The 12585-nt window shown below is 44.2% G+C and overlaps 1 non-coding gene across 1 annotated transcript; it reads left to right on the forward strand.

Annotated features, from left to right (window-relative positions):
* The first annotated feature begins 6499 nt into the window (after positions 1-6499).
* On the forward strand, positions 6500-6572 carry TRNAG-CCC (transfer RNA glycine (anticodon CCC)). Its single transcript has one exon. It is a non-coding gene; the product is annotated as a tRNA-Gly (tRNA).
* The last annotated feature ends 6013 nt before the right edge of the window (positions 6573-12585 follow it).

A 12585-nucleotide genomic window follows, 5' to 3' on the forward strand; every position in this document is an offset into this window, starting at 1 on the left:
TTTTTTTTTTTTTTGCAGTATGCGGGCCTCTCACTGTTGTGGCCTTTCCCATTGCAGAGCACAGGCTCCGGGTGCGCAGTCTCTGCGGCCGTGGCTCACGGGCCCAGCCGCTCCGCGGCATGTGGGATCCTCCCAGACCGGGGCATGAACCCGTGTCCCCTACATCGGCAGGCGGACACTCAACCACTGCGCCACCAGGGAAGCACCGATCTAGTTCATTCTTTACAACAATCATATGAGGTACATATAATTAGCCTCATTTATAGATAAAGTAACTGAGGTTCAGAAAACTTCAATGACTAAAGATAGGAGTGTAATAAGAAGTGCGAGGCTTTTATATATTGAATCTCCCCACCTCATGAAGTGGTCTCTCAGAGGAGAAACCCACCCTCTGACCCATTCCCTAAACAAAGAGTTGCTCTCTGGACAACTTCTAATCCCTGCCCCCTCCCCCCACCCCCCATCCCATTCCTCACAGCATCCCACCAGTCCCTCCCTCCAAACCTCATTTCTCCTTGTCCCCTCCCTTTCTATGCCTAAACCCCACTACTGTCCAGGTTTCAAATTGATGCTGACCACCCCCTGAGTTAAAACCAAGAGCCAAGGACCTTATCTCCCACCTACTCTTCCCACCTTTCCTATCTCTCAGCCTCTTGCCCCCAAGTAGGCATCTTCCCTCCCCTTCTGACGACACACACCTCTGCCCTACTCTGAGAATCCTGATTACTCTGCCTAAGATGCAGTGTATCCGTCTCCCAGATGGAGTTCTTTGAGCAAGGGTCTTTCATGTCTATTTCCACAGCAGTTCCAGAGGACTTCTCTAGTGATATTTACACCTTATATCTCATGTTATTAAGGACCTGTCTTATTCTCCTTTATCTCCCCTGGGCCTTGCACAGAGTGAGTAACAAATATTGAACGAAAGGATTGATTTTCACCCAAACCACTTCCTGTGCCATGCCTGGATTAATTTCAGTTACTGTTTACTGATCTGCTTTAAAGTACCAAGTGCTGTGCAAAGCCCCCCTGCTCTGAGCAAGCCGAGTCAATCTCTCCATCTCATCTCTCCAGGCTCAAGCAAAGGGCCTACCCTGCATTTGCATCTACACTACCTTGCTGGCAACAGTCTCCTCTGAGATATCCTAAAGTTCTAGCCCCTAACAAAAAGCACTAACATTCACATAGCTCTTTCGAGTTTAAGCAGCACTGTCAGACGCATTTGATCTGTCCAACCATTCAGTGCTACTGGTGTCATGATCTCCATTTTGCAGATAAGAAAACCAAAGTCCACAAATACCAAGTGACTCACCCTGATCCACACAGAAAGTCTACAGAATTGAAGCCAGGTTTTCTAATTTGAGAGCCCTTGCCTTTCCACTATATTTAGCCATCCTCCCCGTGAAGCCTTTGTCAAGGCAATGGAAATTGACATGGTAGAGTGGTGTGGTGGGAAAGGATGCCAGCTTGGGGTAAGTCGGCCTTTGAGTTTGACTTTGAGTTTGAGCTTCGTCACTTAGTAACTGTGTGACCTTAATCAAGTCACCCACCTCCCTAATCCTGAGTGCTTCATCTGCGAATGGGGCAGTAGCACCTACCTCACAAAACTACAAGGATTCAATGAACAAAATGTGTGTGAATTGCCTTACATGTAGTCAGGACTCAGTAAATCTTAGTCCCTTACCTGGCCCTTCCCCCAAACTCTATGACAATAATCCAGTACTCCAAGTTCTGAGCCTTTTATGTGCATGCTGGGGACAGCTCACCCACAGGAGATGGAGACACTGAGTTCAGCACAATGGACAAATGCATAACTTCCTCACTCTTGGGTCCTGGTCTTTTGTGTTCCTGTTTGGTTGGTTGCCTTTTGAGACTTTTGAGAGCATATATGTTTGGGTTTGCCCACAGCTTTATGCAGCGTGGTTTAGCTACAGAGCATAGTCTTAGCATTCCTTCTCCCATAATGAACCCTTCACCCTGCCCAACAGCTATCAAGCTGCAAAGGAGTTTGTGGTTCCTTGAAGCCCACATCACCTTCAGGGGATTTTTTTGTAGCTGCTTTTCATCTCAGAAATTATCCCCTGGGCTTCCCAGGTGGCGCAGTGGTTGAGAATCTGCCTGCCAGTGCAGGCGACACGGGTTTGAGCCCTGGTCTGGGAGGATCCCATATGCCACGGAGCAACTGGGCCCGTGAGCCATAACTACTGAGCCCGCGCATCTGGAGCTTGTGCTCTGCAACGAGAGGCCGCGACAGTGAGAGGCTCGCGCACCGTGATGAAGACTGGCCCCCACTCGCTGCAACTAGAGAAAGCCCACGCACAGAAACGAAGACCCAACACATCCAAAAATAAAAATAAATAAATAAGTAAATATAATGTACTACATGCCAGACGCAGGACAAATTTAAAGGAGAAAATTTAAAAAAAGAAAAGAAATTATCCCCTTCCACACAGATGGTCGGTCTATCAGTCCATTTCTGGAGACTTAACTGTGTGCCAGCTCATGTACCACACATCAGAAATAATTACTATAATGACTGAGGCTGGCAGTTACTGGGCATTTATATGTGTGCAATAGCACTATGTGCGTTATACACATGATCTCATCTAATCTTAATAAAATATTGGGATGGGTGGTTACTCCATTTCAAAGATGAGAAAACTGAGGATTAGAAAGGCTTGGTAACCTGCTCAAGACTGCACTAGTTGCAGAACTATGGTTCAAAACCCTGTCTGAGGGCTTCCCTAGTGGCGCAGTGGTTGAGAGCCCACCTGCCGGTGCAGGGGACACGGGTTCGTGCCCTGGTTTGGGAAGATCCCACATGCCGCGGAGCGGCTGAGCCCATGAGCCATGGCCGCTGAGCCTGCGCGTCCGGAGCCTGTGCTCCGCAACGGGAGAGGCCACAACAGTGAGGGGCCCGCGTACCGCAAAAACAAAAACAAAAACAAAACCCTGTCTAATTCCAAAGCTCAGAGTTCTTTCCCTGCCATAGGAATCTCCCCACTCTCTTAATGGGAGATAGAAACCCAGAAACAAACACCTCATTCGTTGCAAATAGCCCTTTGTTTCTGATTATGAAAACTGGTTCAGAATATAAAGCCCTACTCTGGGGAGGAGGGTTAAGGAACTGGGGTGAGAAGAAGACTTACTTTTTGAGTACTTTTTTGTACTTGGTGAATTTTTGAACTGTGTAGTTACTTTTCTTTTAACCTAATGACGGGAGGCGGGGAGGGTATGCCACCCCGAAACGTGCCACTTTGGCATGTGGGTTATTTTGAGCTGAAGGCAGTCAAGACCCAGCACTTAGGAAAAGCTTTTTACCTCTCCCTTAACTGCCTAAAACAATTTAGAGTGGGGGCCTGTACCAAGAAGACAGCTGTTACCAGACACAAGTATTTCATCTGAGAGACGTATCCGCATGGCAGGGCAAACATCTGCTCTTCTCACCTTTCTGTGAATTGCTTCCCCGTCTTTGAAGACCCAGACTCCTTCCTATCCCTTTCCTTAGCTCAGGATGGTAGATAAACCTCAATTGCCCGGTTGCCTTTGAGTCTCATATATTTGCAGAAATTTGTTTTTCTTCTATTAATCTGCCTTTTTATTATGGGGGTGGGACGTCTCAGCCAAGAACCTAGAAGGGTAGAAGGAAAATTATTTTTCCCTCCCCTACACCAGTTTTTTTAAACCAATTAAAACATAGTAGAACATTTAGAAAATACAGCTAGTAATAAAAATCATTCCTAACCCCACTTCACACAGATACTCATAGCTGCCTTTTTCGCTAGGCACACGCTAAAAAATGGGATTATATTTACACATGCCGTTTTTTGTAACCTGCTTTTTTTCTCATATTACTATCTTAGGACATTACTTTTCATGTCTATGAATAATATAGATCTAATGGTACTGATGAAGTTCAGGTGGCTTCAAAGCCCCTTTATATGTGAGAATGCTGAGATGAATTTTGAACGGGAGTTTGCAGCATCCTGTCACAGCGGGAGACAGGGACAGCGGGCTCACCGCAGGGCATGCTGGGCCCTGTGCTGCTGGCTCAGGGAACCAAGAGGCCAGGGGCGGGGCCCGGGCCGGGAGGCGGGCCCGAGGGTGGGTCCGGGCCGGGTTACGGCTGGTGCCCGCTGGTCTCTCCACTTCAAGCTCACTGGCCTGGCAAGAGCTGAGTGGAATAGTGATCGAGCTGCGGAGGTTCATGGCTGGGACCTGCTCCTGGAGGGTAACTTTGATTCTCCTCTGGCTCTAAACTCGGTGGCACCGGCGGGCAGTCGTCCCCGCCGGGGAGAGTTGCAGATTAGGTCACGCGAGTGCCCAGAGCTTGCTAGACTTCAGACCTGCGGGCGCCCATGGCGCAGGTCAGTCACTTTGACGCTGAGGCCCCCAGGCAGCCAGGAGGCTTGGGGAGGCGACCACCGTCAGGGATGGTGGTGGAGTGGCCCAAGGGGAGATTTAGGACATTTCTGGACCCCAAAGTGTCTATTATCCGTGTTCTTAATGAAGCCTTTTAAAAATTAGGAAATAAGACGTACACAAAAATAGAATAATATAACCAGTACTCATTACCCAGCTTAGTCACATCTTCGTATTTTCCTATATTTGCTTCAGCTGTTTTGTTCTTTAGGCAATGAAGCATTAAATATACAGCTGAATGTCTCTGTGTAACCCTCCCTAATTCCATTTCCTTCTCTCCCTGTAGGTCATTGCCATCTTGAACTTGGGGCTTATCAGTTTATCAACTCAATGTGTGTTTTTATGCCTCTAGTACATAGGTATTTATCCACAAAAATAGATGGCATGTTTTGCATGTTTTAATCTTTATATAAACGGTATTCTCCTGTAACTATTCCTGAATTTCCTTTCATCCCCCTCAATATTTTTGAGATTCATTCAGTATAACTGCTGTATAATATTTCATTTTGTGATTATACTCCAGTTCATTTAAACATCCCTCTGTTCAATAAATAATCACACAATGAACATTCTTGGACATGCCTGCAAATACACAGGTGTGATAATTTTTTAGGATATATTCCTAGGAGTGTACTTGCTGAATCATGGTGTAGGCACAGCTTCACCTTTGCCAGACAGCGCTCCCCAGTGATCATAAATCATTTTACATTCCTACCAGCAATGTATAAAAGTGCATATTGTTCTATGTGGTTGCCAAACTTGATTTACTTTAATAAAGCTTTGAAAAGTTTCTTTTTTCTCTTCTCTTTGCTCTCAATTATACCTAGTATGAATTACTTTGCCTCTCTAAGCCTGGGTTTTCTTATCTGTAAAATGGGGATAATGATACTTACCTTGCTATGATGAGTAGGAGGATTAAAGAAAATAATGCATATAAAAATGCATACTCAAATGCCTGGCTAGAATTTGATAGGTACTCCAAAAATAGTAGTAGGAGGAGGAGTAATAGTAGTAGTAATAATAACAATAATAATAATAAATGGTAAATTTGTATTGAGTTCTTGCTATGTGTCAGGCATTGTCCTAAGTGCTTGAAGCTCATTGTCTCAATTACTTGTAATAGCTACCATATGAGGTTGGTATAAGTATTAGCATAGTTTTTCAGGTGAGGGAGCCGAGGTGTATATAGTTCAAGCAAATTGCTCAAAGTCACAGAGATAGTAAGAGGTACTGCTGGATTCAAATCTCAGGTTTGTCAGAGAGTTTGGACTTTGAAACTGCAGACAATGGAGAATCACTGAAGGAGAATAATTCATTCATTTGCCTGACAGCGGTTTGTGCTACCCTATAAATAGTGATCATTATTATTATGTCGACGAGGCAGTATAGAGAGGAGGAAGGAGAAAAGGTTGGAGTTAGATGACACACTTTGTGCCTGGCTCCATGCTAGGCATTAGGGATGCACTAGGGACCAAAACACTTTCCTTGAGGTTGCCTGGAGTCTGGTTCAGTGTTTCTCAAGACCTGGTTCCTGGACCATCTGCCTGTCAATGACCCTGGCTGCCTGTTCAACATGCAGATTCCCAACTCCCCCCTCCCCAGAGATTCTGATTCTGTAGGTTTCTGGAGGAACATTACGAGCAGAGATTCTGACATTCACGGTAAGTTTGAGAGTCACTGATCTTGCTGGTGAGGAAGACAAGTAAACAGATGGCTACAATACAGAATTACAAGAGTTACAAAGGCAGATCCTGGAAGAGTTTCTGGAGGAAGTCTGGTCTCAGCTGAGACCTGTCAGATAAGAAAAAGCCAAGGGGGCAGAAAGGAAAGGGTAGATTCAAGCTGAAGGGAAAATGAGAGAAGTGGCTCTTTTAGAGAAGAGAATTTTAAAGTATTTTCGTGTGACTGGAGTGCAGAATGAAGCAATGAGGCTGCAGAAGTGGGCAGAAAAGTCACAAAGGTCACAGAGCCTTGCTGGTCATGTCAGTGAGTTTGGACTACCCTACAGGTAGCGGGAAATTTAATTTTTTGGGAGAAGGCATCGATAGTTTTGAATTTAAGAAAGAACCCTGGGGGGACCGCCCTGGTGGTCCAGTGGTTAAGACTCTGCGCTCCCAATGCAGGGGGCCCAGGTTTGATCCCTGGTCAGGGAACTAGATCCTGCAAGCCGCAACTAAAAGCCCACGTGCTGCAACTAAAGGAACCCGAACACTGAAAGGAAGATCCCGCAGGCAGCAACGAAGATCCCAAGTGCCGCAACAAAGACCCAGTGCAGCCAAATAAATAAATATTAAAAAAAAAAAAAAAAAAAACGCTGTGGTGTAGACACAATAAAGGATAGGCTGCAGGACTGGAATAGGGCAAGAATTTCCTCAGGGCAATCAGGAAGGGAACAGGCACTACTGACTAGGACTGAGACAATGGCAGGGAGAGAAGGTGGGAAGTGGACAGATACGAGAATCCATACGGGGGTGATAGGTGATAACTGATTGGATACGGCTGGATGCGGATAGGAAGGAGTTAAGACTTTCTTTAGCAAACTGGGTCAATGGTTGTGAATTTCATCGTAGTTAAAAAAAACACTGGAAGAGAAACCAGTGTGGAGGGAAAATGACAAGATCACTTTAGGACATACTGAATTTGAGATCCTGATGAAATACCCAAGTAGAGCCGTCCAGAAGATAGGTGGAAACCCTGCTAGTTGCTCACTCACTATCCTCTCCCCCTTCTTCTCTCCTAACAGAAGCCAGCTTTGTTTGGGACAGTGAAGGGCCCAGTTAAAACATTCACCCTCCTAGACTCTCTTGCCAGTCTTTCCAGACTCTCTGTGGTTGGTCACGAGATCCAGTTCTGACCAATAAGCTCTAAGTGGACATCCTCCAGTGGAGGTTCTGGAAAAGCTATTGTTTTCCTGATAACAATGTACAGGCCCAGGCGGCCTTTGCCCTTCACCCTGTGCTCCCCTCTTCCTGCCTAAACAGGGTTGCCATGCTTGGACAAGATACAACCATTTTGTAACCTTGAGGATGAAGGCTTATGCTAAGGAAGGTAGAGGAGGGAGACAGAAGGATTTGAACATTATGGAGCTGTTGTATGGCCCTGGGCTGTTTACCATCTGAGAAAAATAAACCCTAATTTAGTTAAGCCATGGGGACTGGTTTTCTGTCACCTGCACAAAACATGATCTTAATTGATTCAAGGGCGAAAGCTCTGGAGACCGATCTGGGTTAGAGATAGCGATTTAGGTCAGCATCTAGATGGTAACTGACAGTGTTTGGGTCGATACAAGAAAACCAGGCACCCAAAACGCAAAAAAGTAAGAGATTCTTATGGGTTAAAGGACAGAGAGGGCTCAGTTTGTGGACAGTGTTGAAAGGCGGAATTCCTGTTCACAGGGCAAGTGTCTTTTTAGGTTACTTTTTTGTTGTTGATGTTTCCATAACCTCATTCAAAACAAAACAATCAATTTAGGGCTATTCAATTCATACTCAACCTACCTGAAATTTATTTTGTAACAACTTTCCAGGTCCTTAAGCAAGGGCTGATGACTCTGGTCATAAGTGTGGTGACTTACTTCCCAGGGTGTGGCATGTCTGGGGCTCTGGAGCTGACTCGGTAAACCTCAGCTGTCCTCTGTTTTTCCTGGAGCAAGTACCCCTGGAGTTCCTTCTGGGAAGGTTGGTGTGAGGGCTGCTGGCCCAGGACCTGTGCTGCAATTTAACCAGCCTGTCCTATCTTTTGTCAAGATTATTTGCCACAGTGTCCTAATTGATTAAGAAGCCAAGCAGGCTAATTTTCCTGATTCCTCATTTCTCCCCACCTTGCCCCCAACAAAAAAAATCTCCAGGCCAAAAATCTATTCCTCCTAACACATGGCAACATGTTATTCCCTCTCTTGAACACTTTTGTGGTCTCTAGGATAAAGCCCAAATGCCTTATTACAGTATATTAAGCCTCAATCTTTCCATTCTCGATCCCTGATAATTGCCTCCACCACTCCCCCATCTCTGCACACATGGGCAGCCACCCGGAATGTCTCATTCTGCCCACATTCCTCTTGCCCTTTCAAGCCCTTGCAGGCTGTTTTCTTGCCCAATAATGCTTTCTCCATCTCCTGCACTGACTGCCTACCCACACATACTCATTGCAGCCAGATTCATTTGCTGGTCTTCCAGCAGCCAGGAATAGCTGGAAACCCAGGAGCAGTCCACTTCCTACTTCTCCCTCAGTCCCTCCGCCCCCCATCCCCAGTCTCTCTCCAACTCCTGTTGATTCTATCCCCTAAACATCTGTAAATTTGTCCTCTCCTCTCTGTCACTCCTGATACTAACCAAATCACTGCAAGTCTCTTTAGGAGCCTCCATGTCTTCAGTCTTTCCCAATTCAATCAATCCATCCTCCCCTCTGCACATTTACCCAGGTCAATCTCTTCCTTAAAACCCTCTAGGTCCCTAAGGGAATCGTCCCTGCAGAACTCTCAAGCCTCCTTTTCTACATTCCAGGAGTTGAGAAAATTCAAATCCAGTGTTGTCCACAGTCCTCTCTGTCCTGCACAGCCCCTCTTCTGAGCTCCTGCAGGACCAGCCTGGCACAGTAGTTAAGAACATGGCCGCTGGCACCAGAGTGCCTAGATTCCAGCCTCTGCTCAGCCACTATTAGCTGGGTGCTCTTGGGTGAAACCTCACCATGTCAGTTTCATTACTGGTAAATGAGAGCTAAAGGTAGCCCTCATTCATGGGGTTGTTAGAAAGATTTTAGAAGGTAATGTTGAAAAGTACTCAGAACAGTGTCAGGAACAGAGTAAACATTACATAAGTGTTAACTATTATAATTGTTTGTTCCACCTCATTTCTATGCTTGAAATGTGTCTATTTTGTCCTCTTCTATTGTCTAGAATAGTGCCAGAGACACTGGCAGCAGATGGCTGTGGCTAGAGTATGGGAGTGGGGGACAGACCGTGAGAGGAAATACAGGGAGACTAGGGGCCCGGGAAGTTTAGCTACCTCAAGGAGTGTGAAATTGGCTTTTTGTTCTCTGTAATCCAAGTTTCATCTTAGCTTAGAAACAGGTCTTATGGGAAAATCAGGCCCAAATGTTCCCCAGTATCTTCCCTGTGCCTAGTGGACAGTATGATTCCCTGTGCTTCAGCAAGGAGGCTTTCTCCTCCCTTCAGAGTAATAATACCACAATACCCTGAGATGTACTGATCTCATTCCATTTCCAGGTACTGTATTTAGCAGCTATTTTTTGAATTTAATCTAAGCATGAAGTGGGTAGATGGGGAAGCCTTAGAGAGGTTAAATTACAGCTTATTAAGAGGTGAGTTTGGGATACAAGGTCATGTTTGCCACTTTCCAAAGCCAATACCCTTAACTGCTATTCAGGTTGCTTCATAAAAGTGGATTTGTCACTTAATCTGAAAAATATCTGCAGATTTGCTCACATGCTAGACCCAGTTCTGGGCACTGGGAACATAAATTGAATATAGGAGATCCTTTTTCTCCAGGAACTCATAGCTGCCTTGTGGGTACAAATTAGTCAACAGGCAATGAAGCCAAGTGTGGGAAATGCACAGGGACCTAGAAAGCAAGGGGAGGGAAGCACTAACTCTGCCTGAATAGTGGGGCTTGGGGTCCAGCCATAGAAGTGGCAGTTAAGTCTCAAAGTTTGGGATTGGGAGTGATGATCACACTAATGATGTTTCTGGAAACAAAAGCAACGGCAGGTGCATAAAACATTTATTCTTTAATGCTTATCATGTACTGTAAGTGACAACAGGAAGCTCCAAAATGATCTGTATTATTTTATTCTATTTTAACAAAACAAATACATGTCTATGGCTTAATAAAACATACACACATGGGCTTCCCTGGTGGCGCAGTGGTTGAGAGTCCGCCTGGCGATGCAGGGGACACGGGTTCGTGCCCCGGTCTGGGAGGATCCCACATGCCACGGAGCGGCTGGGACCGTGAGCCATGGCCGCTGAGCCTGCGCGTCCGGAGCCTGTGCCCCGCAACGGGGGAAGCCACAACAGTGAGAGGCCCGCGTACTACAAAAAAAAAAAAAAAAAAAAAAAAAAAAAAAAAAAAAAAAAAAAAAAAAAAAAAATACACACACACAGAAAAATGTTCGGCCAGTTATATACCAAAATATCAGTATTATCAGCAGTTACTACCAAGTGATGAAATTTCAAGTGATTCTTTATATATACATTTTTTATTGTGGATTATATTTTTATTTGTATAAATACATTTTATATTATGAAACATAATTTTATTGTAGAAATGTAAATTAGTACAACCACTTTAGAAAACTATTTGGTGTTACCTAATAAATTTGAAGATGCAAAGACACTTCCATTCACAGGTAACATGTTAAAGAAACTTTTGCACATGTGTATCAGACTTGTAAAAATGAAGGTTCAGGGTAGAATTGGTTATAATAGCAAAAATGGGAAACAACTTATATCCATCTCAGGAAAATGGATAAATCCACTGTGGCTGTCATACAAGAGAAGACTTCTTTTATTTTTAATTAAAAAAAAATTTTTTTTTGGCCGCGCTGCTCACAGGATCTTAGTTCCCCGACCAGGGATCGAACCCTGGCCCACAGCAGTAAAAGCACAGTGTCCTAACCACTGGACAACCAGGGAATTCCCCAGAAGACTTATTATAAAAGACTAAAAATGAAGAAACTACAGATTTATGGCATAACATGGATGACTCTTGAAAGAATAATGTGGAGCTTAAAAAAGCAAATCTCAGAAGAATACTTATTATATGAGTCCAGTTTTATAAAATTCAAAAACGTACAAAATTTATGCTCAGGGATACATTCAAGTGATAAAAGTATAGAGAAAAGTAAAGGAATGATAAAAACAAAATTCAGGAAGGTGGTTGCTTCTGGAAGGAGGAAAGTGATGAGACTGGAGAAGGACACACAAGGGCTTAAGGAATTGAGTTCTATCCCTTAAGCTGGGTGGTGGCTATATCAAGATTCACTTCATTATTATTCTTGATTATTTTATATATCATATATTTCATAATAAAACTTTTCCTCATCTATATTGTTAATTTTTTCATAACGAATGTGTATTGCTTGTTATATTAAACAGAGAAAGTAAATAACAAATGTAGTAACACTTGAAAAATTCTTCTCTTGTACCTTTTCCATTCTTGTCTTTTTATGTCATTCATTCACCACATATTCATTGAGGACTTAATCTGTATCAAACTGTATGTTGGGGATACAGTGGTGTTACATGGTGCCTGTACTTGTGGAGCTTACCTTCATGTGTGCCCTCCATATCCCTGTAATATTCTCAGAGTTAGGCTTCATTCTCAATATTTTACAAATTCATTAGCAATTTTTCTTAACATAGCTGTTAAGCACCCATGCTCTGAAGCTAGAATGCCTAAATTCAAATCCTGGCTCTGCTGCCAACTAGTCATGTATATTCAGGCAAGTTACTCAACCTCCTTGTACTTTAATGTCCCTAACTATGAAATGGGGAAAAGAACAGTATCTAAATACCTCATAGGGTTGTTGTAAGATTTAACTAAGTTAATGTATATAAAGGACTCAGAGCAGGGCCTGGCCCATGGTTAAATGTTTAATAAACGTTACCTTATTATTATTATTGTTCTATGACTATTCCCTGAGCACCAATTCTGTGTCAGGCCTAAGTGAGGGACTGGAGGGAGATACGGAGGTAGAATGTGACAGGGGCTGGAGACCAACTCCTAAACAGACTACTGTGAGGGGTGAGAAGGGCTATGGTGGAAGGAAACCCAAGGGCTGCAGGAACATAGAGAGGCCCCAACCCAGGCTGGCTGTCAGAAGACTCTTCCCAGAGAGGCTTGGGGCTGTGTCCCCAGGTTGCAGTCTATTGCATTTGGGTGATGCTCTAATGTCCCCTATGAATGGGGGCTAGGAAGTGTTGATAGGCTGCCATGGCTGTGCCTCGCTGTTAGAGAGGCCAGGAGGTAACTTGTAGATCATAAGGTCACTTAATCTGTGGTGAGCCTACACACTCAATTTTGGCGGATGCAAATTTTCCTTTGCAGTTATGAAGTTATGGTGCAATGTATCTCATGTGGAAAAAATGGATTACAGCTGGGATTTCTTTCGTTGTTTTGTGAACTAGTAGAAAGGGTTTCCAGCAGG

The sequence above is a fragment of the Lipotes vexillifer genome, unplaced genomic scaffold (genome assembly GCF_000442215.2).
Source record: "Lipotes vexillifer unplaced genomic scaffold, Lipotes_vexillifer_v1.1 scaffold223, whole genome shotgun sequence".
Taxonomy (NCBI): Eukaryota; Metazoa; Chordata; class Mammalia; order Artiodactyla; family Lipotidae; genus Lipotes; species Lipotes vexillifer.